The 27,584-nt window shown below is 42.6% G+C and overlaps 1 protein-coding gene across 3 annotated transcripts in view; it reads left to right on the top strand.

The window, feature by feature from the left end:
- Positions 1–27,584, top strand: part of LOC126248676 (superoxide dismutase [Cu-Zn]-like) — a 345,741-nt gene that overhangs the window by 247,905 nt on the left and 70,252 nt on the right. Inside the window, exon 1 of one of the 3 annotated variants that reach the window (XM_049949934.1) lies at positions 18,373–18,538. The exons of the other annotated variants lie outside the window; for them this stretch is intronic. The gene's annotated coding sequence lies outside the window, so the exon portion shown is untranslated. Of the gene's footprint in view, positions 1–18,372; positions 18,539–27,584 lie in introns of those variants that run through there. 3 annotated transcript variants of the gene reach the window in all.

The following is a 27,584-nucleotide window of genomic DNA, read 5'->3' as shown; positions in this document are numbered from 1 at the left end:
TCACATTTACGAGAGAACAACATGCAACCAGCCTTTTTATACCACAGAACATCGGGATGAAATATAGGCACAATGGACACTCTGCCTGTAGAAACTACAATACTACTGGAATATATTGCATTAGTGCGACAACTGACCTATGGGATACATTGGACAAACAAGCAGAAGCTTCTGCACGAGATTTAAAGAACGCTCTAATCTAGCTAACTCCAAGTCAGCTTTAAGTAACCATCTGCGTGAGGAGGGGTACGCCATAACTAATTTGCAAACTAATTTTCTTCATCGGGAAAGCAAAGGAAATAATCTCAACATTTTCGAAGAGGTGGAGATATTAAGACGCAAAAGCGCCTCGCAATGCATATCCTAAACGGGCGACTAGATTAGCGGCATCACAACATTTAGCAAACTTCGACTGCTTAAATAAAATAACCTAATCCATAGGTCTATTCCTTAATTTAAACCATTTTTACACGCAGTTATTTGACAGGCGTCCCTGAAATCACACTTCTCTACTCCGCTCTTCCGTGTTTGACCTCTAGAATTCTTACGTACTGTGACGTTCTTATATCATTATTGATGTACTTACGATTCATAAAGAAGTTTATTGATAAAGTCCTATATAATTCCTTTTATTTTGTGCTTGTATTCTACACTGCATGGTTCGCCTGGTTTTTAAAATAAAGTGAAATAACAATTGTATTTTAGGTTCTTCTACCTTTACATGTAAAATTACTTGTAATTTTGCTACCCAACTTTCTCTGCCACTGTTGACGATTCTATTCCAATATCGCCTTCCGTTGCTTACGCTCTTACGTGCAAGCGCCCGTTTTCTTTACCGGAACCGGCGTCGGCGCCGGTCCAGCTCTGTTCGTCTATACGGTCACAGCGGACCTCATGTTATCACGTCAATGTTAAGCCTTAGGTATGTCCATATAAGGTTTCACATTTACGTTTCTCCTGTCCTTTCATTTAGATCTCAGTCTATTTTGTGAGCAGTAATTTGTTTAACAAATGGTTCAAATGGCTCTGAGCACTATGGGACTTACTTAACATCTGAGGTCATCAGTCCCATAGGACTTAGAACTACTTAAACCTAACTAACCTAAGGACATCACACACATCCACGCCCGAGGCAGGATTCGAACCTGCGACCGTTGCGGTCGCGCGGTTCCAGACTGAAGCACCTAGAACCGCTCGGCCACTCCGGCTGGCCCCGAGGCAGGATTCGAACTTGCGACCGTTGCGGTCGCTCGGTTCCACACTGAAGCGCCTAGAACCGCTCGGCCACTCCGGCCGGCTTTGTATAACATTGACTTGTCATACAATCAGCCAAGGTCTACTTTGAGATTTATTTTACTTTGTCAGTGTGAACGTAGTTTTCAGCAACTGTGGATCCCCACAATACAAAATTTGTTGCATTTGAATTTAAGCTGTAGGCACACTAGCTTCTCCCTCGTTCAGGAACTGAGGACCAAACATGTGTCCCAGCTTGAGGGTCAAAGAGACCGTGTTGCCCGCCGGGGCGAGGCTACACCAGAGTTCATTTCCTCCGCCATATCATGCTGGTTGCGGGAACCTATTTGTTAACTGCGGACGCACAATGCGGTGCGTTGTCAGAGTTTACATATAGCACGGAGAGTTACTGTCCAGCCTATTCGGTTGCTGATTCTGGACGTGTACACATCGCAGATAGCAGAAACATGGACGTTCCGTCGCTATAATAGACAAGCGTTGTGTTCCATCACCTTGTGAGCAGCCTCGTCCAGCCGGGCGGTCTGGTCGGTATGTTTCGCGATACGAAGCGCGCAGCAACTAGAGTGGTTGGTTTCGTGCAAGCACGTTGTTTTTCACCACAATAATCCGGCATCGCTACTCCACTAATCGCATGACCGTAAGCTTTTTCGTTCGACCCCTGCCACTGTGCGTGTAATACGGAACTCATGGCTAGCAACTCTCTGTTTCCAGAATGAGATTTTCACTCTGCAGCGGAGTGTGCGCTGATATGAAACTTCCTGGCAGATTAAAACTGTGTGCCCGACCGAGACTCGAACTCGGGACCTTTGCCTTTCGCGGGCAAGTGCTCAACTATCTGTTTCTTGATTCATTTCAGTCAAATATAACTCGCTCTCTCTAGGAATTGGACGTATTCCCGTATAGATTTCTCACTGCGTTTTGATGTGTTTTCAGCTTCATTCCTTGTTCTACAGCAATGCGGCATCTCACCACGTCACCCACAATTTCAATGCTTCCTACAAAAGACTGTGACAGGTTACCTTACATTTGTGTAACTTTCTGCAATATGTATTCAAGTTTACACCCATTTATAGGGTATCTTTAAATTGAAGTATCGATCTTTAAATTAAAGTATCGACTAAGCGATGACACACTTACAAAGAGAATAAGCCCGACGCCTTCACGGTCAACGGACAGAAGATTATCAGGTGTGTGTTACTCAAAAAAATGGCCCTGTCATTTTTTGTGTTTTTTTTCTTTTTTTTTCTTTAAATATTTGAATCTTTTATTTTTTCTTATTTTAAAAATTTTTAAAAATTTCTTATTTTGTTCCCAAAAGTTTTATTCTTGCTTATTTATTCACTTTTTCTTTGTATTATTAACATCCGAGGTCATCAGTCCCCTAGAACTTAGAACTACTTAAACCTAATTAACCTAAGGATATCGCACACATCCATGCCCGAGGCAGGATTCGAACCTGAGACCGTAGCGGTCACGCGGTCCCGAACTGAAGCGTCTAGAACCGCTTGGCCACAACGGCCGGCTTGAGTGCTACTACCCGTCAGACAGGGAAACGGTGAGAGGCAGCGATTTCCCCAGTTTTATTAACCTCAGTCCATCAACTACAAACCAGCCGCTACACAGATACTCTATATGTGCCCGCTAGCTCGTTATTGGGCCGTTCATATACATTACCTAGAAATCTTTCGGACAACGTTATTTTTTAAATATTTTTCAGTAAGCAACAGAAAGTAATTTCAATAATAACGTCTGATTTCCTCTCGGGCATACTCATTTCTGTAACAAGTGTCTGTTGACGCATTCAGGTTCCGTAAATGCTACCAGTAGGCCCCAGTAGTTATCTCATGTGTGATTAGCGCCCAGTTATCGAGAACGGGGTCAACAGTGTGTCAAACAGTGGCAGCTGTCATCTTCCAGAATCAGAACGATCACGACCTCTACTGCCATTTTGAGTGTGTGGTGCCCGCATCTCGTGGTCGTGCGGTAGCGTTCTCGCTTCCCACGCCCGGGTTACCGGGTTCGATTCCCGGCGGGGTCAGGGATTTTCTCTGCCTCGTGATGGCTGGGTGTTGTGTGCTGTCCTTAGGTTAGTTAGGTTTAAGTAGTTCTAAGTTCTAGGGGACTGATGACCGTAGATGTTAAGTCCCATAGTGCTCAGAGCCATTTTTTGAGTGTGTGGTGTAAGGCATTACCCGACACAATTTAAAAAAACAGTATTATCAGATGTTTTCAGATGAATGGGGTTTAATGTAGGAAGAATGGCTCTGAGCGCGCCTGTGCGTGTGTGTGTGTGTTACTAAAAGCGCGCAGAATCGTTTTTTAGATTCCTCACAAAACAAACAAGATTTTTTTTTCAAATGGTTAAAACTTATCTCAGACAAGGTCCGTTGGACAGGTGGCATCAGTTTTGTTTCAATTCGGAGTTATTTGACGGTGATTGTGTTTGCACGTAAAATCCGAATGTGGGTCTCTTTTTTGCACTAAAATGCGAACAGTGCACTTACAAATGGTGGCATTAACTAGGCACTAATTTCAGCCCAATTAAAATCTTTCTCAAAAGGAATAAATCGATTCGCATAATTTTCCTCGAGGTCAGCTCCGATTGTCTTTGAAACCTTGCTTAATATAGGCCTACTGTAACGTCAGTCAGATAGGTGTCCGAATGGCTCTATAAATGGTCGCTCTTCCGGGCTAAACCGAAATCTGTTTGCTGCATACTCCTAGCTCAAATAGGAACCGGCAACCAAACCAAGATCTTCCCCCTCCCCCAAACCGCGATTCTGCACGCGGTGTTTTCAAACACACCGTATCTGTTCTAACGCTTTCTACTGAACGTCTGGCTTCGTCCGTCAGTCCTAACGCTCCTGCATTATAGAACTGAGCAGGCAGTAAACAGAGGGAGGTCTGACGGATACGAGTTGGGAACTGCGCTTTCATGCAGAGTGTTATCGCGGTAAAACGATATTCGCTCCTGCCAACCAGAAAACTGTGCTCCGGACGACAGGACTGACCCAAACGTCCGGTCCGACAGCGTTCGTATCTCATTACCGACAGCGGGCGCCGAAATTGCAGTTTTAATTCAGTTAAGCATCGGTGAGGGCGGCGCTCTGCTATATGAAACTACCCGCATCCCAAACCCCCACCCCGGGGCCAAAAACGGCCGCATATGTGCGGGCAGATTGGATTACGATCTGTGTCCCTGCGGGATGCCGCCCGATTGGGGTTAAAACCGATTGGCCCGCAAATACAGCGAGAGCGAACGGCCGCTGTGGAAACGCGACAACTGGGGCGCACTGTTTCCGGCCCGACGCCTCCCACCGGGGGCGGCGGCGACGCCTCGCCACCCGCCGCCCTCCAACGCCTGTCTGCTACCGTCTCCACACGGGCAGGGGCGCTAGTGGAGGCAGTTGCTGCTGTAGCGAGCGCATTACGTTACCGCAAGGCACTTCCACAGTTAAGCCACAGCTTGCAGAGTGAACACGTTCAAATCACAGCAGACGAAGACTTTTAATAAACACCTCCGCGTGTTATGGTGTCTCTATGACATCCCAGGGTAAGATCGTATTTATTGATACATTACATTATTATTTTTAAAATTAATGTATCAAATTGTGAAATACTGCCAGACTTCAAGAAGAATATCATAATTCCAATCCCAAAGAAAGCAGGTGTTGACAGATGTGAAAAATACCGAACTATCGGTTTAATAAGTCACAGCTGCAAAATACTAACGCGAATTCTTTACAGAAGAATGGAAAAACTGGTAGAAGCCGACCTCGGTGAAGATCAGTTTGTATTCCGTAGAAATGTTGGAACGCGTGAGGCAATACTGACCCTACGACTTATCTTAGAAGAAAGATTAAGGAAAGGCAAACCTACGTTTCTAGCATTTGTAGACTTAGAGAAAGCTTTTGACAATATTGACTGGAATACTCTTTCAAATTCTGAAGGTGGCAGGGATAAGATACAGGGAGCGAAAGGCTATTTACAATTTGTACAGAAAGTAGATGGCAGTTATCAGAGTCCAGGGACGTGAAAGAGAAACAGTGGTTGGGAAGGGAGTGAGACAGGGTTGTAGCCTCTCCCCGATGCTATTCAATCTGTATATTGAGCAAGCAGTAAAGGAAATTAAAGAAAAGTTCGGAGTAGCTATTAAAATCCATGGAGAAGAAATAAAAACTTTGAGGTTCACCGATGACACTGTAATTCTGTCAGAGACAGCAAAGGACTTGGAAGAGCAGTTGAACGGAATGGACAGTGTCTTGAAAGGAGGGTATAAGATGAACATCAACAAAATCAAAACAAGGATAATGGAATGTAGTCGAATTAAGTCGGGTGATGCTGCGGGAATTAGTTTAGGAAATGAGACACTTAAAGTAGTAAAGGAGTTTTGCTATTTGCGGAGCAAAATAACTTATGATGGTCGAAGTAGAGAGGACATAAAATGTAGACTGGCAATGGCAAGGAAGGCGTTTCTGATGAAGAGAAATTTGTTAACATCTAGTATAGATTTAAGTGCCAGGAAGTCGTTTTTGAAAGTATTTGTATGGAGTGTAGCCATGTATGGAAGTGAAACATGGACGATAAATAGTTTGGACAAGAAGAGAATAGAAGCTTTCGAAATGTGGTGCTACAGAAGAATGATGAAGATTAGATGGGTAGATCACGTAACTAATGAGGAGGTATTGAATAGAATTGGGGAGAAGGGGAGCTTGTGGTACAACTTGACTAGAAGAAGGGATCGGTTGGTAAGACATGTTCTGAGGCATCAAGGGATCACCAATTTAGTACTGGAGGGCAACGTGGGGGGTAAAAATCGTAGAGGGAGACCAAGAGATGAATACACTAAGCAGATTCAGAAGGATGTAGGCTGCAGTAGGTACTGGGAGATGAAGAAGCTTGCGCAGGATAGAGTAGCATGGAGAGCTGCATCAAACCAGTCTCAGGACTGAAGACCACAACAACAAAAACATATCAAATTGTATGAAATGGAAGGTGGTAAACCACAACGCATAGTCCCGACATTTATCAAACTTAGTGGCTGTGTATCTACAGGGTGGTTAGACAGGGTGTTTCAAAAAGAATGACCTGACTTTGAATGGTAATGATTATGAAACTTTATGACATGCCGGCAAGGAAATACGTGTTGCAGTGGGCGTGGCCTAGAGTTTCAGAAAATCTCCTACGGATGGCTGTCATTGCATCTTCTCAGTTTGCAGTCAGTCAGAAGTAAGATGGGGTCCGCTGAACAAAACGCGCTTTGTGTGCTGCAGTTTGCAAATAGTGAATCAGCGGTGAAGCAAAATTTCATGTTGGCGGTAAAGTAAACCGACATAATCTGCGCATATGTGGATTCCGGAATCCTCGAGACATTACGGAGCATGAAAGACACTCGCCTGAAGTGAACGAATTTTGTGCCATTTCTCGCGGTAAAGTGTACGGTCCCTTCTGTTTTGAGGAAAACACAGTGACTGGAATGAGCTATCTTCAAATAATGCAGTACTGGCTTTTTCCACAACTTCAGGAGGACCACTATGACTTCATTTTCCAACAGGATGGAGCTCCACCACGCTGGGACAACAACACACGTCAGTTTCTCAGTTTCACTATACCTCTGCGCTGGATAGGGTGTACGGGACCACGAGACACTGCCCTGTATTCTTGGCGTCCAGTATCACCAGACATGACCGGATGTGATTTTTCCTTGCGGCCCCATGTGAAGAATAGTGTGCTTATCTCCCCTTCGTCTCGCGACAGAGAAGAACTGAAGAACAGAATAAAAGCTGCCATAATTCTTGTAAAAGCAGATATATTGTGTAAAGTTTATGTTAGCCAAATTCGTCATAACCTTTCCATCTCATTTTTTATCCCACTCTTGAACCTTTATTTCCTTTTCCTCATTGCTTCATCGATATACACATTGAACAGCAGGGACGGAAGACAGCATATCTGTCTTATACTCATTTTAGTCCGAGCACTTCTTCCATTTTCTTCCATTCTTATTTTCGCTTCTGAGTACCTGTCAGTACTGTATATTACCCGGCTTTCCATATATATTACCCCAATTTTTCTCAGAATTTCGAACACTTTGCACCGTCGAACGCTTCTTCAAAGTCGATAAATCCTAATCGTAATCTAACAGATCCTCAGTTTTCTTTTCCATTCTTCTGTAACTATATTATTCACATGAGATGTTAAGCTGATAATTCGATAGCTCATGCACTTATCTGCCCTTGCTGTCTTCATCAGTAAGTGGATATTAAACTACTTACCTTTCATTCCGTTTGAAACGTATGTCCTTCGCAGAGTTCAGAATGAGGTGTGGGTCGACTGGACTTAAGTTGTCTTTCAAAGCACGGCAGAAGTGTTTTAATCTTGTGAGAAACAGGATTGCCGTTATCAGTCATAAAGTATCAATCAACGAGGCACTATGTGTCGGGTATCGTATTCCCATGGATAGATTTCCATACCACCTTCAGCACACTAGATCTTGTCTACATGAAGGACGCAGCAAACATTACAGGAATTTGACATTTTTGTCATGGACTAAGATATTCTTTCCGTTTATGGAGGCTACTACCTAGTAACTATGAAAATGCATTATCTTGAAGGAATATAAATGAGTACACGTAATGAAGGAAATAAAAACTGCTACACAATGAAACACCAGGCCGATAATAAGTTTGTGGAGATGTTCGTCACATAGTGCGTATTAACTGGTTGAACTTTCATTCCAGTCAGAGCTGATATCCGCAATGAATATAGATATGAGGTGTGGTCCTCACAGGTGCAAGTAGTCTCTTGTATTCGTTGTGTGTTGGAAGCAGACAGTCTCCGAATGTCATCTTGACGAATTTATTGCCATGCCTGAAACTTACGCCGTTTGACTAGACTGCCGGCTAGAGACTGTTGTAGAAGTACAGGCCTACCCATCTCTTTCCAGACATGCTGCATGGGAGACAAATCAAGCGACCTGAGAGTTTAGCCAATGGACCGTGAATTCCCCAAGCCGTTTGTGGTGTGAACCGCATTATCCTATACGCGTCCATTCATTATCACAGTAAAGGAAGAGTATCGTTTTCCTCCAAAGTGGATCACTATTACTAGTATCGAGCCCCCATATTTGACATCCGTCTCAATCCTGGACATCTAAGTCATGGAACATCGATCACTTACGAAGGTAAGTAGGTTACTTAACTGAGATGTTCAAATGGTTCGAATGGCTCTGAGCACTATGGGACTTGACATCTGAGGTCATCGGTCCCCTAGAACTTAGAACTACTTAAACCTAACTAACCTTAGGACATCACACACATCGATGCCCGAAGCTTGATTCGAACCTGCGACCGTAGCGGTCGCGCTGTTCCAGACTGAAGCGCCTAGAACCGTTCGGCTACTACGGCCGGCTAGCTGAGATCTGTTTGCGTAAAGGAAAAGTAAAGGAAATTATTTTACGTAAAACTGTTCAGAAAATTAAAAGAACCATTTTTGTTTGTATAATCTGAAAATATTCGGAGCCAACAAGCTCTCCCATACGTATCGTGAAGGTGGTATTAAGACATCACAGAGGAATACAGGATGATTCAAAAGGCTGCGCACAAGTTCAAGAAGCTGATGGAGGAGTCGAAACACAACTTTGGAATGTGATGTCGTGTGACTAGGGCCTCCCGTCGGGTAGACCGTTCGCCGGGTGCAAGTCTTTTGATTTGACGCCACTTAGGCGACTTGCGCGTCGATGGGGATGAAATGATGATGATTGGGACAACACAACACCCAGTCTCTGAACAGAGAAAATCTCCGACCCAGCCGGGAATCGAACCCGGGCCCTTAGGATTGATATATTGTCGCGCTGACCACGGAGCTGCCGGGGTGGACAACTTTGGAATGGTAAGGTATGATCATGGAAGCAATTCCGACGCAGTGAGGGGTTTGGATTGAGAGCATCAATGACAATCAATACGACTACACGCGCACCTGAAGTTCAGCAAAGACAACATACTGTCTACTCAACAATGTTCTGCTTTACTGACGGTGTCCCAAATAGCTACCAGCACATTTAATACATATAAACAGGCAATAAATAAACCAACAGCAGCATTTTAGTCTCTGATTTTTTCCAAAAGCGACTCATCTGGCATTTCACTATGCCATCATCAGACCCTCTTTGGTAACATAGTGAAGCATTATGGCTGAGCTTATATTGCCAAGCAAAAGAGAATCAGTATAAGCATCAGCGTAGTTTGTATATTAGAATACACCCGCAAACAATCTGAGAGTGCAGATTGTTTACAGATGTATAGCCGTGTTAATTACGGGTGCGTATACTGGTTCATATTTCACTAATAATTTGTTTGGCAATACGAGCTCAGCCACAACGTTTCACTATGTTACCAGAGACTGGCTGATAAGGCCAGTTGCCTTTGGAGTAAATCAGAGATGAAAAGTGAAAAATTCAGTACAGGCGTGACACCTTCGTGGAAAATTCTGGCTCCTCTGATAAGGTTAGAGCGATCGATGCCTGGTGTATTGGTAGATTGCACCAGAATTTTCTATGAATATGTTAGCCTGTGCTGAATGTGGTGGTCGTCATTTCGAACGTACAACATTGTTGAACAAACAGTACATTATCTTTGCTGAACTTAATGGCACGTGTGCATTCATTGTCCTTCTCGTTCCTAACATTGAAAAGTTTTCGCTGGCACAGGATTACTTCCAAGATCATAAGTTTCTGTTCCAAAGTTGGTGTATTTCGACATCTTTATCACATTCTTCAGTTTTTGCGCGACCTTTGAATCAACTTGTATAATCGGTAATCCGTAAATCTGTAAATTCAGCTAAATACCTAAGAATTACAATTACGATCAGCTTCCATTGGAGGAAAGACGTAGAAAAAGTTGTGGGGAAGGCGAACAAAAGTTTGCTTTTTATTGGCAGAACACTTAGAAGTTGCAATAGATCTACTAAAGAGATCACCTACGCTATGTTTGTCCGTCCTCTTTTGGAGTACTGCTGCACGGTGTGGGATTCTTACCAGATAGGATTAACCGGACACATCGAGAATGTTCAAAGAAAAGCAGCTTGTTTTGTATTATAGAGGAATAGTGAAATAGTGGAAAGAGTGTCACGGAGATGATACAGGATTTGGTGTGGACAGCATTAAAACAAACCCGTTTCTTGTTGCGCGGCGGGATCTTCTTAAGAAATTTCAATTACCAACTTTCTCCTCCAAAAGCGAAAATATTTTTTTTACGCCGACCTACATAGAGAAACGATCGTCATACTAAAATAAAGGAACTCAGAGCTCGCACGGTAAGATATAGGTGTTCTTTTTCCGCGCGCTAATCGAGAGTGGAGCTGTAGAGAATTATTATGCAGGTGTTTTAATGAACCCTCTACCAGGCACTTACGTATGATTTGCAGAGTATTCATGTAGATGTAAATGTAGACGTAGATCCACCTGAAATTAAATTTTGTGGACGAAACGAGAATAAATCTTTATTTGTGGGACAGTAAATAGTATTTTAAAGAATATTCATGTAACCGCACAGTAAAAATGTAAAAGAGTGGATGTGGGTAAGGATGGAAAGGAAGACAAAAATTGACAGAAGCATCCTCTAGCACGTGACATGCTTGTCGTGTAGCAGACTGATACTCGCTGTTCATTAATATGCGTATATCCGAAACGCAGCTGTGTGTTTACGCACGTGCTGGCTCCCATTCATGCTGCACACCGGTTGCCAGTTGACGTACATATTACACTGACAAACGACTCGCGCCGAGTATGCGGTGGCGGATCTAAACTCGGCATATTTCTGAGATGAGATCGCGATGGACGTCGTTGATAACAAGTGACTATATAGATTTACTTTCTTTTTTGTAACTGTGCTATTGCTAACGGATTTACTTTTCAGAAAACTGAGTCCGACGTAATCTACATCTACAGTCCACCGTGTATGGCGGAAGGTACATATGGAGCCACTTTTAACTCTCCCTTCTCCGTTACGTTCGTGAGCCGTACGTAGTAAGAGACGACTGTTGTGGTAAAGAACTGTACCGATGTTGTGACATCCAATTGACGAGATTTTCTCGGCGTTGTCACTTCCCTAACCATACCTTGGAGTACGTACCATGTTTCCCTACTTTCATGGAGTGTAGGTTCCTGGAATTGCAACAGAAAACCTCTCCGAGATGCACAACGCCTCTCTTATAGCGTCTGCCGCTGGAACTTGTGTGTGTCCGTAGTGCTCTCGTAGTTTGTACATGATCCCATGACTATACCCTCATCGCTCTTCGTCGGGTGTTCCTTATTAGTCCAACCTGATGAGGATCCCAGATTGTTGAGCAATGTTCAGGAGTAAGCCTTACGAGAGTTTTGTAGACAGCTTCTTTCATATGGGTACTATCTCTTTTTAATATTCTTCCAACCATTCTCATCCCGACATCTGCTTTTCCTACAATTTGTTTAATGTGGTCATTACATTTTAGGTTGTTTCTGGCAGTTACGCCACGATATCTCACGACTGATGGTGTTTGCCCAGTGTTTATCGCCAACAGCGTAATCGAAAAATAATAAGTCTCTCGCCTGTTTCTGTGTGATACGATACACTACCGTCCAGAGCCAACTGCAAGTCCCTAGACCAACCAGCGGTCCTCCGCAGATCTTCCAGCGTTTTGCTACTCTCGCGTAGCGTTACAACCTCTCTACACGCAATAGCATCGCCTCCGAACACCCTCAAGGAGCTTCCGATGTATCCCACTTGATCATTAATACCTACACAGTGTTACTGAACGACTAACACGATATCCAGTTACACGGTCCAAGTTGCAGGTTGCCTATCTAACTGCTTCCAGGGCGACAAAAATTTGATTTTCAGTATTTCGTTTAGTCTAATTATTGACCGAAATTAAAACTTTTGAATTGCTGTCACAATCTACTCATTAAGAGGTATAATCTTATGTTAAGGGTTTATTTGACTCAGTAAGAAAAGTATTACAGCTAGAAACTGCGTATGTCTTAAGCCAGTGTAACTCACGGCGGCCCAATAACCCAGGACGCATTCATTCAGGGTTTGAGAATGGGAGCACTTAACCGCTTCCTACAAACTCCCCCCGCCCTCGCCTCTCCCGACCAAAACGATAAAAGGAAGTCTATCACTCACCACTTTTCCGCTGTTCATGCACTACGTACACTTCCAACATCAGGCCTGAGTTAGTACTAACTCTATTTGCAACACATTTTTCACGCAGTATTGACATATGTTACTGACTATACCTCCACAGTTCTGTCAAAGTACACCATGTGCTTCAGCAGATATGACGTCATAAACAATGAGATGACTTTGCTTAAAACAGAGCACAAATTACCCAGATTATGCTCATCAGGTGTTTGATATTCAGAGCACTTAGCGACTTCCAATGAATCTGAAATATAACTTAAAACCTTTCCTAAGCTTTTTCTCGCTCACATGCTTAACGTCAAATATTTAACACAGTAAGTTGTTTGTAAAGTAATCAGACGTTTGGACCTGTTTCACGCTTGGGTGTTCGATTCACTAAAAAAATCAAGGATGGGGGTTTACTGTAAACAGTAACGGCCTCATGACACCTCCTGGGATATAGTAAACAGTACTGACAAACTCTCGTACAAAGACGGACATAAAGACACCGAGCGAGGTGGCGTAGTGGTTAGCACACAGGACTCGCATTCGGGAGGATGACTATTCAAACCCGCGTCTGGCCATCCTGATTTATGGTTTCCATGATTTCCTTAAATCGCTTCAGGCAAATTCTTCGATGGTTCCTTTGAAAGGGCACGGCCGATTTCCTACCCCATCCTTCCCTAATCCGATGGGACCCATGACCTCGCTGTTTTGCCCCTCCCCCAAACCAAACAACCAACCAACAGAGGTGGTCAAAATATAAATAAACCGAATCAAGTCCTAAAAAATGGAAGTTTACGGGTAAAAAATAGTCAGGGCAAAAGTTCCGACTAAGTAAATCGTCAAAAGATAAGGCAAGGGACCACTGACTGCAGGTCTGTGGTTGCTCACTACGGACGCTGCCAGCGCCCCTCGCGATCCTCGAATACTGCAGGAGGAGAAGGCGCAAGTTATGAATTCGGTGGCTGTGTGGTGGTGGTTGCGCCACAACATTAGGGATCCCTGCGGCTATCAATTTCGTTCTGTTAAGGACAGTGTGTTGACCCAACGAAAATAATTCCCAGAGTTACAGGATTTCACATGCTGAGGTATTTAAAAATCGAACGATGAGAAAATTTCCATTTTAATAGGTACAATCGAGGAACTGAAGCGTTCATAGCAGACATCTTAAAATAACACAGACATACAACAAAGGTTGTAGGGGGCAAGGTTAGAGATTACTGTACAATCCACATCGAGGCCGCTGGGCACGACACTTGTACAAATATAGAGAAGGCCGTGGGATCTGGAAGCGACGATTCCCACTTCCGCCAGAAGAGTTTCAGGGAAGACGCAGACAACATACACCAGTATGACTGGTGTCACACAGAAAGAAAAGTACATGACAAACACTAGTTGGGGAGGGGATATCTACAGCAGTACTGGTTCAGATAATGCTACGACGGAGGTAGAAGTAGTGAGAAAAAACTGCAGAATGTGACATCATTTTCAGAACATAATAGTTACTATTGAAGACATTAAGAATAGCGTATACGAGGTGATAAAAATGGTAGCACGGGCGGAAAAGAGGACAAACCTGTCGAAAGGCTAATGAGTACCAATAAACAAGAGTCACCTTAGACGAAATAAGAAACAGAACCGTTTTCAAACAAGCAATAGAAAAAACAGGCTTTCAGAAATATCAAGAACTGGAAGAAGGTTGACACAATAACGAAAGGAACAATATTTTCGAAGACCGAAGGAAGTTGAATCCAAAAGAAAGTGCGGTTGAAAGCAAAGGAGCAGAAATCCACCTAAAGGATTATTGGAAGTGAAAAAGAAGGAAAATGGGTTGAATGAAACAGGGTAAGTAGCCTAATTATTTAATTTTTCGGCGATGAATATGCTCAAACTGTCAGAGTGCAGTTCGATTCTATTTTCAACTATCGGACGCTGATGACCTAGCTTTTTAGCGTCCTCCGCCATAAGTCGTCAACTATCCTACGATCTTTCTCCATTTTGTCCATCCGAGGTCTACATGACACATTGTTTCAGTTCTTCCCGCCACCGCTGCCTCCAAGGCGAGAGAGCCAAGTTTCCTGTCCATTTCTTCTTTTCGTCATTTTCCGAACAACGACTGCCGCATCAGTTCCTATTATTCCTAGTTCTACAACTCCATCTCGCAATGGGCCAAACACCTTCCACCGTCTAAACTGTTGGTACTCAAAGTGTCGTTGCCATATAGCGGTACTGGAGAGGTAATTGCTTTTCGTGAGACACCTGCGACGATTTCATTGGGGACGGATTGGAAGAGATGAAAGAAATCGGGCTTGCCCCCTAAGAAGGAATCATGGCGGTATTCGTCTTAAGTGATTTAAATGAAATTGCAGAAAACCCGACGTGGATGGCCTGACCTAGTTTGCAATGGCACCCCTCATGAATGTGACGTAAGTACAAGTGTATTTACTGCCGCAAAGGTGCCATCGAGCTTAGGTTCCAGGATAATGAAAATAATCAGCACACAATGTTGCACTACGAAGAGTCTAACGAAGAAAACTGGCGCAGACTGGGTACCAGAAATTGTGCTCCGCGTGCACCAGGATTCGAACTGATGGCCTCTGGAATGAGCGTCACTGCATTTCCTCGATGTAGTGACTGCTGCCACGGTGGCAGGTCCTCGTGTGCAATTAAAATTAATTACGCAGTAGCTTAACCAGGCTATTCCAAGAAATTAATTAACGTCCAAATTGATAATTAATGTTAATTAACAATCCACATAAGTCAACTGTATATACGTGTCTTTTTGAAGCACACGCAGCATAGTTCCCGTGCTGCTGCCATAGTTGATTCGCTGTCCAGGTATATTTATTTGCAAGGGAGTAGGCCAAAAACATCGGTACGAGAGCGAGAAAGGGAACGAATAAACTAAAAATCAAAAAATATAAAAATACAGCCAGTACTGCAATACCGTTTTCACAGAAATTCACATAAAGTAATACGATTCGTTTAGTTATCAAAGGAATTACTGTAGCAACAGTTATATTTTATTTACAGAGAAGATGCGCTTCGGCTGACTCAGTATTTAACATAGAAGCCAAGTGCTGTTGAAATTTATGGGCATTTACATTCATACTAAGTGAGACGGCCGCTTCATCTATTCACAAGATGTTTAACAAGCACGTGACACCGTTTTCTATTTGTACCAGCCAGTAGATCTGTTTGTACAACGGTGAGCGGCAGCTGTGGAACGGTTACAGCTTTATCTGTCGGTGAGGAAGGAACTAGTTCAGGCAGTAAGTGCAAGATCAGTTGATGGCACTGTAGCTGTCTCATTAGGTTCCCCTATACAATCAAACGATTTGTCAAACTTTGCTACGTCCGTCAAACATAGAGCATGTTAGTCGTGTTTGAGATGAAATTTTCATTGACGACAGATTTGACAAGAAAATAGACTTTGTGTTGATATTTCTCGGCGCAGTGTTTAGCGAAAGAAAATTTTATTACAATTTATTTCACAGTATTGTGAGTTTCCACGATTATGGAAACTACTATCACCGATAAAGACAAAATGGCACTGGCAATTACCAAAATTCCTATCCACATATTACGCAGAGAGAGATGAAAAGAAAACTGATACTCTGTGCATAATTTTGACAGTCCATTCAGACGAAGTTGATATAATGATCTGGTTGTGATTATAATATTTCATTTAGGAGATTTTCAGGGGTATATTTCTCTCTGTTTCAAACATTTTCTGGACCACCGTCTATTTTTCTTCTTCTTCTTTATACATGGTGCTAAAGCCAATGTAAGGAATACTTTGTCTGCATTGATATCCATTCTCACTAGTGCCTCAATGCTTCGCAAGACAAACAGCGTCTGCTTCACTGGTGAACGTAATTGACAAATTCCTTTGGTACTTATACAGGTTTGTTTGACAGAAAAGAGAAAATTTGACAAACAAGTTTGATGGTGTAGCCTTCGGCGGGCCTCTTACAATGCTCCACGTCGATGTTTGAGAGCTAACTGACAGCTATTACAGCTGGGTCCCAACTATTGGCGAAAGCCACAATGTCCAGTTTCTGTACGAGACAGCTGTGACGTCGGAGTCAATGACACCGCCATGGAATTGTTAATGTAATTGTCGAATGCTTTTCGAAACCCTTGAGACCCGTAATTGTGACACAAAAAATCACCTTAGTTATCAAAACATGCAACGCAAATTACAATTCAGGACCATATAGCTGTTTCACTACTACCTAGAGTAAACAGGCCTTGTGTGAAACGAGAGAACCATTAATAACAACCAGATGCGAAACTATGATACACGCGAGGGAATGGGATAAAGAACTTCGATCCCTTAGAGAAGTAATAACGCAAGTTGAGCGAATCGATAGAGACACAAAGAAATCTCATAAACGAATAACTTTTGTCCACCAAAGCAATGTAAAGGTTTCAAAACTTGAGATAGAATTGAGAACATTGTTTCTGGAACAGTATGTTTCGAACTCCACTGAAAACAGTCTGACGCAGAAAACCGAAAAATAAATAAACGGGAGACAATGAGTAAATATTACAGTGTGCGAACGAGAATTGTTCCGTAATACTCTTCTGAGAAGAGGAACAAGTTACTATAAATGTGCTAAGATGTCGCTGTAATCTTCACGCAGAAGACTGGTTTGATGCAACTTTCCAGTCTGATCTTCATGCGAAAGCCTCAACATCTCTGTATAATTATTGTTACAACCATTTGAACCTGTTCATTGTCGTCAAGCCTTGGCTTGCCTCAACAACTTTTACTCAATCGCTTCACTCCACAGGCAATTCGACTAGTTCGCAATACCTTACGATATGTCCCATCAAACTTCTATAACTGAACCTCTTTCCTCCCCAGTGCGATCCAGTACCTCTTCATTAGTTACTAGATCGCTCTTTAGCATTCTCCCATACCAATACATTTCAAAAGCTTCTTTTCGTCGAAGAACTGTTGATTTGGTGGGGAAGCAGCTTTAGAGAACTATAGAGAAATAAAATACTATAGCTACAAAGAACCTTATATGCAACGCAAATTAAAGGGGATTGTGGGTGTAGTTGCTACACTGTAGCAGGTTTCAGAGGCGGAGGTACCGGCACAAGATAGAAATAACTGATACAATGCGGTAAATCATGTAAAAGCCTTTTCGCAAAATAAAAGAGGAAACCTTTAGACAGAGACTCGGCAGACATTTCTTAGCTACAGTTAGCTTGTGTAAGTTACGAGTAAAATAACAACAATTTTAAGAAATTTAAATACAAAGCTTTTTGGTAACGGAATAAATATTTCTGAACTGTTTACTTACGTCTTTTTTCTATAATATTTACTTAAGTTCTTCGTTAAGAAAACAGATGGCTCTAATTCTCTTCCCTTATTAAGCGTTAAAATAGTGTGATGACAGTGATGGTAACTTGTGAAAGGAAGCAAATGAATTTTTTCCCCTCACACATAACTCAGGTTTTCCACTGATACCGAACTTAGAGTATCTTATGCAGTGCACTGAATTTTTCTTTGCGCGTCACGTTGATGAATCGGTGGAAAATGTTTCTGCCTATTATTGTTTTTAGACGCGGGGATTCACTGACGTAGCTGCAGTACAAGGAGTAATTACAATTGACGAAATTGTTATTTATGAGAATAAAACTCGATAGCACTAGTTGTTCTACGCTGAATTGCGTTGGGAAACGTGCGTCGTGAGTGGGAGAGATAGAGTAAAACTTCGCAGAGAATGATAGGTTTCGCCCGGGTGTGCCAGCTGAGCATCTTTGCCGGCAGACTAGCCTTCCAGACGGAGGGTCATTGTCTGTCCTTGGTGAGCGGCCGTGGTCTTCACCTTGCGACCGACTGCAGCGCCCCTACAACCTTCGGGCCGAACTACCTGCAGGTCCGGCGTGCCGCTTGTCCGCCTCTGCGCGTTCGTCGCATGACGTCAGATTCTCCTGACCGTGGACCACGCTCCTGACCACATCCGTTGAGCGATAGTGCTGAGCGCAACCGGCAGATCGTGGTCTGACTGTACGAGAGCTGTACCGAGGATTCGCGTGCACTTCAGTCGTTCCTTGCCACTCGATAACAACAGTCTCCATTGTGAGGAATTAGCTCAACAAAAAAGGTATTTAACTGATTAAGCTTATTCGTTATGGATGTTTTAGAACCGGTGACTGTTTATTCAATGTAAATACGAAAACTGAACCAGTCGCTTGTTCTTTTATTCTCTAAATTAGTTTTCGAACCTAGTAAGGCTTTTCTCCAACTGATTCACATGATATTTCGAAGCGTAACATTGGTTACTGGCTTGCGGCAGCATAGGCGGCTTTTATAAGTGGTACAACCTTGCAGCTTCCATTGTAATTACCATATGGTTAATAGACAATCGGCATATATATTTATATCCAGTGTGTAGTGAGTGATCTGTAACCAAATGAAAGTCGCAGTGAAAGCTCCCATGTGGATACCACTTAGAAAAGCCACACTTAGTGTCGCAGGGCGTTGCCCAGCATCATGCCACGAAATAGTCATATAATTTCCATGTGCACCACCTGAAGATGAGCCTGAAAAGTTTCAAAACCTAGCTTATGAATAAAAGAGTAATTTTAAAAAGTTACCGGTTCAAAAAATGTCTGGTTGCAGTTTTGTGTTTTTACAAGCTACTTAACAATTTATATTTAAGAAAGAATAACAGTATTACTGACTATAGTAATTCGTTATCTTATCTCTTTAGTTTTTGACACAAACGGATAAACAGAACAGGAAGGAGGGACATTTCAAAGTAGCAGATCATTATTAGCACGATTGCAATGACCACAGTGATTTCAAGTTCTTCTCTTGTTAGAGTATCACGAAACTGTCGTTGTTAAAGAACATTGAGCACTAAGTCTGCGGATTTAGATCAAACATTAAGAGTTATCATTGTCATTTAACACTTCTGTTGTTTTCTAATGTGTTCCAATCGAAATCAGCATAATGCCTTCAGCCTTGGCAAATACTGGGCTGGTTATGACTGACTTAGTTGCTCAGTGTTAGTGCAATTAGAGACGATAAGAAAGGTCTAGATAGACTCTAAAAGGATGGCATTCAACATCAAAATTAAATTTCAGAAAACGTTCCACTACAAAAATTTTAGGATTTTACTGCTTTTCTTCCGGATACGAGATATTATCATGTGCGGAAGATAAAGGGAACTGTCCTTCTCATGCCTCATCGCTGAATGCAATGGCTAATTGACGTGTGGCGGGTGTCGGCTGGTGCACGTACGTGTAGAAGTGATCATGAAACCGATTCTTGTTTTACTTGTCAGCGTTTAACGTTATGTTCCCAGTATGCCAAGCGCTGACTCAGCTGAGCATCAGTAACTAAAAACAAATCATCGCAGATGTTTCCCAAGAAGTTGAACGAATGCCAGAAAGGATCTTCTGCTCTGCAGCGGGGTGATTGCAGCTATGAAACGTCGTGATAGACTGAAAGATATGTCCCGACCGGAAATATTATACAAGCTGCCTCTTCCAACGCAAGACTTTATACCACGGGTGCTAGGCCAGAAACAGAGAGCAATAAAGCAGTGATTCCGAAAGTGGTTTATATCGACCTCCGGGGGTAGACTCCAACCTGCAAGGAGTCCATGTCAGCGAAAAACAAAACTGGGTGTGCGTTAGATGTAAACGGGAGTTTACGGTGGTGTACTTTTATGAACCTGATGATGGTTTGTCGGCTGAAACTGGTTGAATAAATAAAATATTTTACCAGCAAGCTAAGGCCGTAATACAACATTTTTCACAAGAAGATGTGATGATTTGCGGGCTTCTTAGAACAATCTGCGACTTATAGCAAAATCTGGAAACCGGCATACAATCGAGAAATAGTTAATCTTTCCAGCCACTGAACAGGTTTAATAACTGTTCTACACAAACTGTCATTAAAGTAGTAAATAAAATTGGGAGCAACGCGTTGAATTCTAGGCTATTTACGCTGTTATGCGAAGCATTGTTATTATTATTATATTATTACTACTATTTGGTACGTTCCTATGAGACTAAACTGCTGAGGTCATTTGTCCCAATGATTACACACTACTTAATATAGCTTAAACTAACTCACGATAAAGACAACACACACACACACACACACACACACACACAACACACCCATGCATGAGGGAGGACTCGAACCTCAGACGGGCGGAGCCGCGCGAACCGGGCAATTTTCCTCAGACAGCGGGGCTACCCGCGCGGCTGCACGAAGAAAATGAGAAGTTTAATCAGTTATTCCTTCACACTGAAGTACACTGGCTGTCTAAAGGCTTCTGTTTTTCTCACTAATTTTTAGACGGTCTTAAGAGTTTTTGGGTGCTAAAGATCCATTGATAAAAGAAAAATTAATCAAATGAAATCCAGACATTGCTCATTTAACAGATCTGTTTACTAATTGTAGAGAGGTTAATACTGCAGTTACAAGGCGACCGTGTAAATTTGAGGTAAACGAAACCCATCACTCTAGATTTTCCTGCTAGTATTAAATTAATCAAAACATTGATCGGCACGAATTTTTTGAGTTTCTCAATTTGACCCAGACAATCTTCCAGGATGATGACATTTTAACCTACGATCAACATCTAACTGCCCTTCATCCAGACTTTGAAACTAGGTTTGAGGATATTATAGTTATGGGAATACCCAATTAAATCAACCCATACAGATATGTTGAAGAAACCGATGTCGTATTACAAGAAGAACTGGTCGGAATAAGCGCTGACGAAGAACTTAAAGTACAGTTTAGAAAAGGATGTCAGCAGTTCTGGCTTCAGAGGCACACCTGTTAGTTATCCTATATTATAAACCACCGCTAGAAAGTTTTTAATAGTTGTTCCTCGTTGAAAGGGGTTTCAGCGCGATTGCCAATGTTCATACAGAAAGTAAACAGACTGAAAATCACTGACCGAGGAGAGATAAAGTTGAACCTAACTAAATTTAAGCGAAATTTTTGAAAAATTTGCTAATAAATCTTCTGGCTCATTCCTCCCAGTAAAAGCTTTTACGCATTAATTTCATTGGATTTGCATTTTGTGTCGTTTAACTAAATAAACGAATTAAAATCAACATGCTTTTTTTAAAGCTTTTCTCTCTGCGCTTACAGAGTTAAACCTCTCAAAGTGAGTAGCTCTGTTTCAGGTGTGACAAACACAGCCACACGGCTGCAGTTGATGATTTTGTAGAAGTTCTGTGTACCAAACTAAGTGGTTCTACCAAAAACAGAAAAAAAATGACACGTGGCCTAAGAGACAATGGGGACGTTTGCTATAAAAAAATGCTTTTGCGGAGATTGAAAAGTAGGATCGAAGTACCGGCAGATTGGAGCTTTGACTCATGTCTGGGTAGCCACTTCGGTAAGTGATTAGTCCGCGAGTGGCAAGGGTGTATGTTGCGCATACTTTGTATTTATAAGATGGTTTATATCTTGCAAATGTACACGCAGTTTAATACTGAGATGGCCTGATGTCAAATTGAAACTACTCCTCCAAAGCAACGATTCCCTTAGGTTCAGATTTCAAAAGTATGTAGTTACTGCTGAATGTACTTTAGATCATAAGTTAAATAAAATAAGACGCGAAGAGGAAATTAATCTACGCAGTCCCCCTTCTCTTCACCAAACACACACACACACACACACACACACACACACACACACACAATACTTAGTTCGTTTCGAAATAATTCCTCTGTGGTTTTCTGACCTGTTCTGGAGGCTTGTGGTTTTATCGAATAGTTATCCGCCTTTGGAAAGGAAACAAAAGAAAAATTAGGAGTAGGTATTAAATTCCATGGAGAAGAAATAAAAACTTTGAGGTTCGCCGATGACATTGTAATTCTGTCAGAGATAGCAAAGGAACTGGAAGAGCAGTTGAATGGAATGGACAGCGTCTTGGAAGGAGGATATAAGATAAACATCAACAAAAGCAAAATGTAGTCGAATTAAGTCTGATGATGCTGAGGGAATTAGATTAGGAAATGAGACACTTAAAGTAGCAAAGGAGTTTTATTATTTGGGGAGCACAATAACTGATGATGGTCGAAGTAGAGAGGATATAAAATGTAGACTGGCAATGGCAAGAAAAGCGATTCTGAAGATGAGAAATTTGTTAACATCGAGTATAGATCTAAGTGTAAGGAAGTCGTTTCTGAAAGTATTTGTATGGAATGTAGCCATGTATGGAAGTGAAACATGGACGATAAATAGTTTGGACAAGAAGAGAATAGAAGCTTTCGAAATGTGGTGCTATAGAAGAATGCTGAAGATTAGATGGGTAGATCACATAGCTAACGAGGAGGTACTGAATAGAATTGAGGAGAAGAGGATTTTGTGGCACAACTTGACTTGAAGAAGGGATCGGTTGGTAGGACATGTTCTGAGACATCAGGGGATCACCAATTTAGTATTGCAGGGCAGCGTGGAGGGTAAAAGTCGTAGAGGGAAACCAAGAGATGAATACAATAAGCAGATTCAAAAGGATGTAGATTGCAGTAGGTACTGGGAGATGAAGACGCTTGTACAGGACAGAGTAGCATGGAGAGCTGCATCAAACCAGTCTCATGACTGAAGACCACAACAACAACAACCCGCCTTTGCAACCGAGGTCGCTAAAGCACTCCTGAGCTGTGGCCTACTCGTATGTAGCCGATTCCTTTGCAGATAATGAGAGAAATTTTCACCAGCATTTGGCTGAGTTGGTGAGTAAAGGAGGTGGCGTACCGTTTCTGTTCAGCAGAATTTGCTCCACTAGCGTGAGTTCGTTTCCAGACCTCTCCGCAGGCACTCATGGATTGCCGGCATCTGACTCTGTTGACAGTGACACGGCCGTCGGATGGTGAGGTGGCGGTCCGCTTGGCGCTGTTGGAAATTAGTAGGCTACAGGCGTGTCACTCTGTCCCGTCTCCCGTAATCATACCATACAAACATAAAACTCCACCAGTGGCCGTCAAACTTTTTTGTTCCAGAGCCAGTGCTGACATTGTGGAACGGCGCCTTGGGCAGCATTTGTACCGATCTTATTACTAATTATAGCCTCTCTTCAGACTTGCTATACTAAGGGCACGATAAGTAGGGCGCCGTCCCATTGCCAAAGTCGGCAATATTCAAAAAAATTGTTCTCTGTTTCAGACAGTTGTCACCCTCAGCGATCCCCAAAGTTGTGTCACTTAAATTGCCTGGCGAAGTGTTATTGTGCTGGCTGTGTGAGCTGAAGATTAACTGCTTAATAACAGTAATTGTATGAGGAGTAGTCAAATGAAAACGAGACAGATAGAAAAAGAAAGCAAAGTGTCTATTGTTTCAAAGGTAATCACCATAACTATTAATACATTCATCCGACCGTGAGACAAGACGGCCACTGCCTTCGTGGAAAAATGCTTGTGGTTGCCTACAGAACCACTTTTTGCACAGGCCACTAATGTCGTTCTTCAGGACTCCAAAAAACTGCAATCGCTTGGGGAGAGTCGGGAGTGTATGAAGGATATTAAGGGTTTCCAAGCGAAATTTCTTCCGGGGTTTCGAAACAACCTACAAACAAAGTGACCTCTCACATGTTTCCAAGGTTGGTTCGACTAACCTGCAGAAGTTTCGCTGTAAAGCCCTTACACATCCTCCACACAGTCTCTCTCCCCACACGATTTCCGTATTTTTGTAGTCCTGAAGGAAGTCATTCGTGGCTGTCCATTTTCTGCGGACGAAGATGTGCACTCCTGGCTACTATCATCATTCCGTAGCAGACAGTTCCGTAGTAGACAGTTTTCCACAAAGACACTGGCCGTCTTGTCTAACAGAAGGATAAATATTCTAACAGTTATGTTGGTTATTTTTGTTAATAAGCAGTTTACTTACAATACTTTTTTCATCTGTCTCACTTTCATTTGACTGTCCCTTATATTTAAACGCATTATACAATATGAGACACGATCGCAAATGTTTACTTAAAGTTTTGAACGTCTTTTTCGTCTACTCATTGCGCTGTATTACAGTAGCGTTAATTTAACTTTACATTCGTTCTTACAAATTAGTACCGCACTTGAAGGTGGCCGTCTCTGTACTGCGCATTCATGAAGCCATGGTGCTTCCGTGTCAACATTTATCCATAACAGTTGATCCCTACAAGTCGTGCAGTCAGTACTGGAAGAGAAACAATAAGACCTTCCCCCTCCCCCTCACATCCTCTAACTCCACAATGGACCCGCTACTTACCCCTCTGCCCTTGAAGGGAGCTACCAGCCTTATTTAGCTCACGGCTGAATTCGCCAAAGTCAACTGCAATTAAACACACCGTACAAAATTACTGTCTCTATACGTATTTTTGTTTGTTACCGTGAGCAGGAAGACTACACTCTTAACAACCTCTTGGTATTAGTTGGCATTTTTGGATTCTGCTGCTAGCTACAAGATACATATTATTGTAAAACAAGACTGATAACCTTGGGCCACACGCAACAGTTAGAGAAGCACTGCGTTACACTACAAACACACACACTCATCTCCACTCAACAGAGGGCACTTTTGAGATAAGTCTAAACCACTGCATCGAGCGAGAAAGCACAGGAGTTAGCACACTGGCCTCTCATTGGGAAACACACGGTTCAACTCCCCATCTGGCCGTACACATTTACGTTTTCCGTGATTTCCCTAAATTGCTCGCCGGCCGAAGTGGCCGCGCGGTTCTGGCGCTGCAGTCTGGAACTGCGAGAACGCTACGGTCGCAGGTTCGAATCCTGCCTCGGGCATGGATGTGTGTGATGTCCTTAGGTTAGTTAGGTTTAACTAGTTCTAAGTTCTAGGGGACTAATGACCTCAGCAGTTGAGTCCCATAGTGCTCAGAGCCATTTGAGCCAAACCTAAATTGCTCTAGACAAACACCAGGATGGTTCCTTCGAAAATGGCACCACCGATTACCTTCCCCATCCTTTCGTAATTAGACCTTGTGCACCGTCTCTAACAAGAGCTACCTTTTTCAGCACACTGCGTCAAAAGCGGTTATTGTGCCTGAAGGATAGCTGACTCTGATCGTAAGGGTGTTGCAGTGTCATTTGCTACGGACGAATAGGAATGTTAAGAAAAACAGGATGAGTTTTCTGCTTAGGGATTAGTGCGACAAGAAACAGATTTTACCTGAACAGTCAACATGAAACATTCGTATCTAAGACTGAAAATGTTGAGTGTAAATGGTCAAAGTGAAGAATGTTGTATAAAATGCCTTGAAATGCAGATGCTAAAGAAGTAATTTAACAGTGGTGACCATGTCATTACAGTTATAATCAGTGACGTAGTTTGGTCTGAAATGAGCCGTTGTGCGAGTAAGTTGAAGTAAACGTGTTAGGAAATTGGAGGTAACACCGTGCTTCAGCGGATAGCGCGCCTGCTGGCGGTAGAAGAGGCTGCGAAAGAAGCCGTCCCTCCTTGTTTGCGCTGGGCAAGCAACGATGCCGCCGCTTTACCAGCACGCGAAAGGACGGGCCAGATGGAATCATAGTCAGAATCGAATATCGATTCACGATTTCATCGTCCGGAATATATTGGAGCTCCACGGGAGCGGCTCAAGGGATTCCTGCGGAATGACAAAGAATAAGCGAAGCCATCTGCCTTGGAAATTGCGGGGCATTTGCGTCTCCAAAAACGCTGTTTACAAGGTCGGCGTCCACCCTGTGTCGAGAATCACAAAAGAAAGTTCCACGTCCTGCGATATTATGGGCGCTGCGCACACAAGTATTTTCGCCCTAAGCTGTTCATTTTCTTTCGTTTAGGATATTTCTGGAATGTATTCCATCAGTGTTGGTTCCGCCAGCGTTGAAGTAAAACATGTCAGGTAGAATGTTTGTTACCAACATCTCAAATTCCGGAAGTTACAGGCTGAAATATTTAGTATTTATTCCCTTAGAAAATTCGTCGACATGAAAGCCTTTCAGGAGAGAAACACATTACGTTTCTTCGAGAGCGGTAATAATATACCATGATGCTCACGAAGAAAGCCTTCTGATATATCATCAGCATCAACAGTGTCTCGTGCTCTCAGTTCACAACGCAGCGCGGCGAGATAAGGATCATAACACTAGACTTTCGTATGACAAGCAACTACACGCTCTCACATCTCGTTCCTTAGAGAGGGTCGTCTAAGTCGCTTGCAGGCAAATGCTTGTATGATTCTTTATACAAGACCTTGTCACTTTTCCTTCCCTAAACTCGTTCAGTCCATGTTATAGCTCTGTTTCTTGTAATCTCTTTGCCGACGGTACTTTCAACTCTTAGAATTTCTTCTATCACTCCTTGCTAATTCTGCCGTAGAAAATTTATTCCGCTGTCATGATACAAACCGGTTACCCTCGAGCGAAAATCCAACACATTACCATTAGTTAGCATAACCTACCACTGATAATCCTAGGAGTTTCAGTACGTTTTCTTTGTATACAGAGATGTCGCAACACTATAATATTGTAGCGAAATGCAGGAAGACCTGCAGAGAATCACCGCTCGATGCAGGGATTGGCAACTGACGCTGAACATAAATAAAAGTAAAGTATTTCTCAGAAATGGGAATAAGGACCCATTTTCGTATGATATACGATTGCAAAATAGGCGCTAGAAACAGCGACATAGATAAAATATCTAGGAGTATGCATTAGGAACCATTTAAAGTGGAATGACCACATAAAACCAATGGCAGATAAGCAGATGCCAGACTCAGGTTCATTGGGAGAATCGTCAGGAAATGTAGTCCGTCAACAAACGAGTTAGCTTACAAAACCTTCGTTCGACCGGTATTTGAATATTGCTCGTCAGTATTGGATCCGTAGCAGAAAGGCTTGATAGAGAAAATAGAGAAGATCCAAAGAAGAGCAGCACGTTTCGTTACAGGTTCATTTAAGAGGCGCCAAAGCGTAGCATAAATTCTGAGCCATCTCCATTGTCAGACGCCGCAGGAGAGGTGTTCTCCATCATGGTGAGGTTTACTGTTGAAGTTCCAAGAGCGTACGTTTCTCGAAGAGTCAACCAATGTATTGATTGCTCCTGGCGCATCTCGCGAAAAGGCAGTGAAGATAAAATTAGAGATTGAGCTCGCACGGAGATTCCCAGAATTAGTTCTTTCTGCGAACCATTCGCGTCTCGAAAAGAAACAGGGGAAGTGA

Source organism: Schistocerca nitens, chromosome 1, assembly GCF_023898315.1.
Source record: "Schistocerca nitens isolate TAMUIC-IGC-003100 chromosome 1, iqSchNite1.1, whole genome shotgun sequence".
NCBI classification, from domain to species: Eukaryota; Metazoa; Arthropoda; class Insecta; order Orthoptera; family Acrididae; genus Schistocerca; species Schistocerca nitens.
The sequence above is the reverse complement of the archived record's forward strand: the minus strand, read 5'-3'. Positions and strand labels throughout refer to the sequence as shown.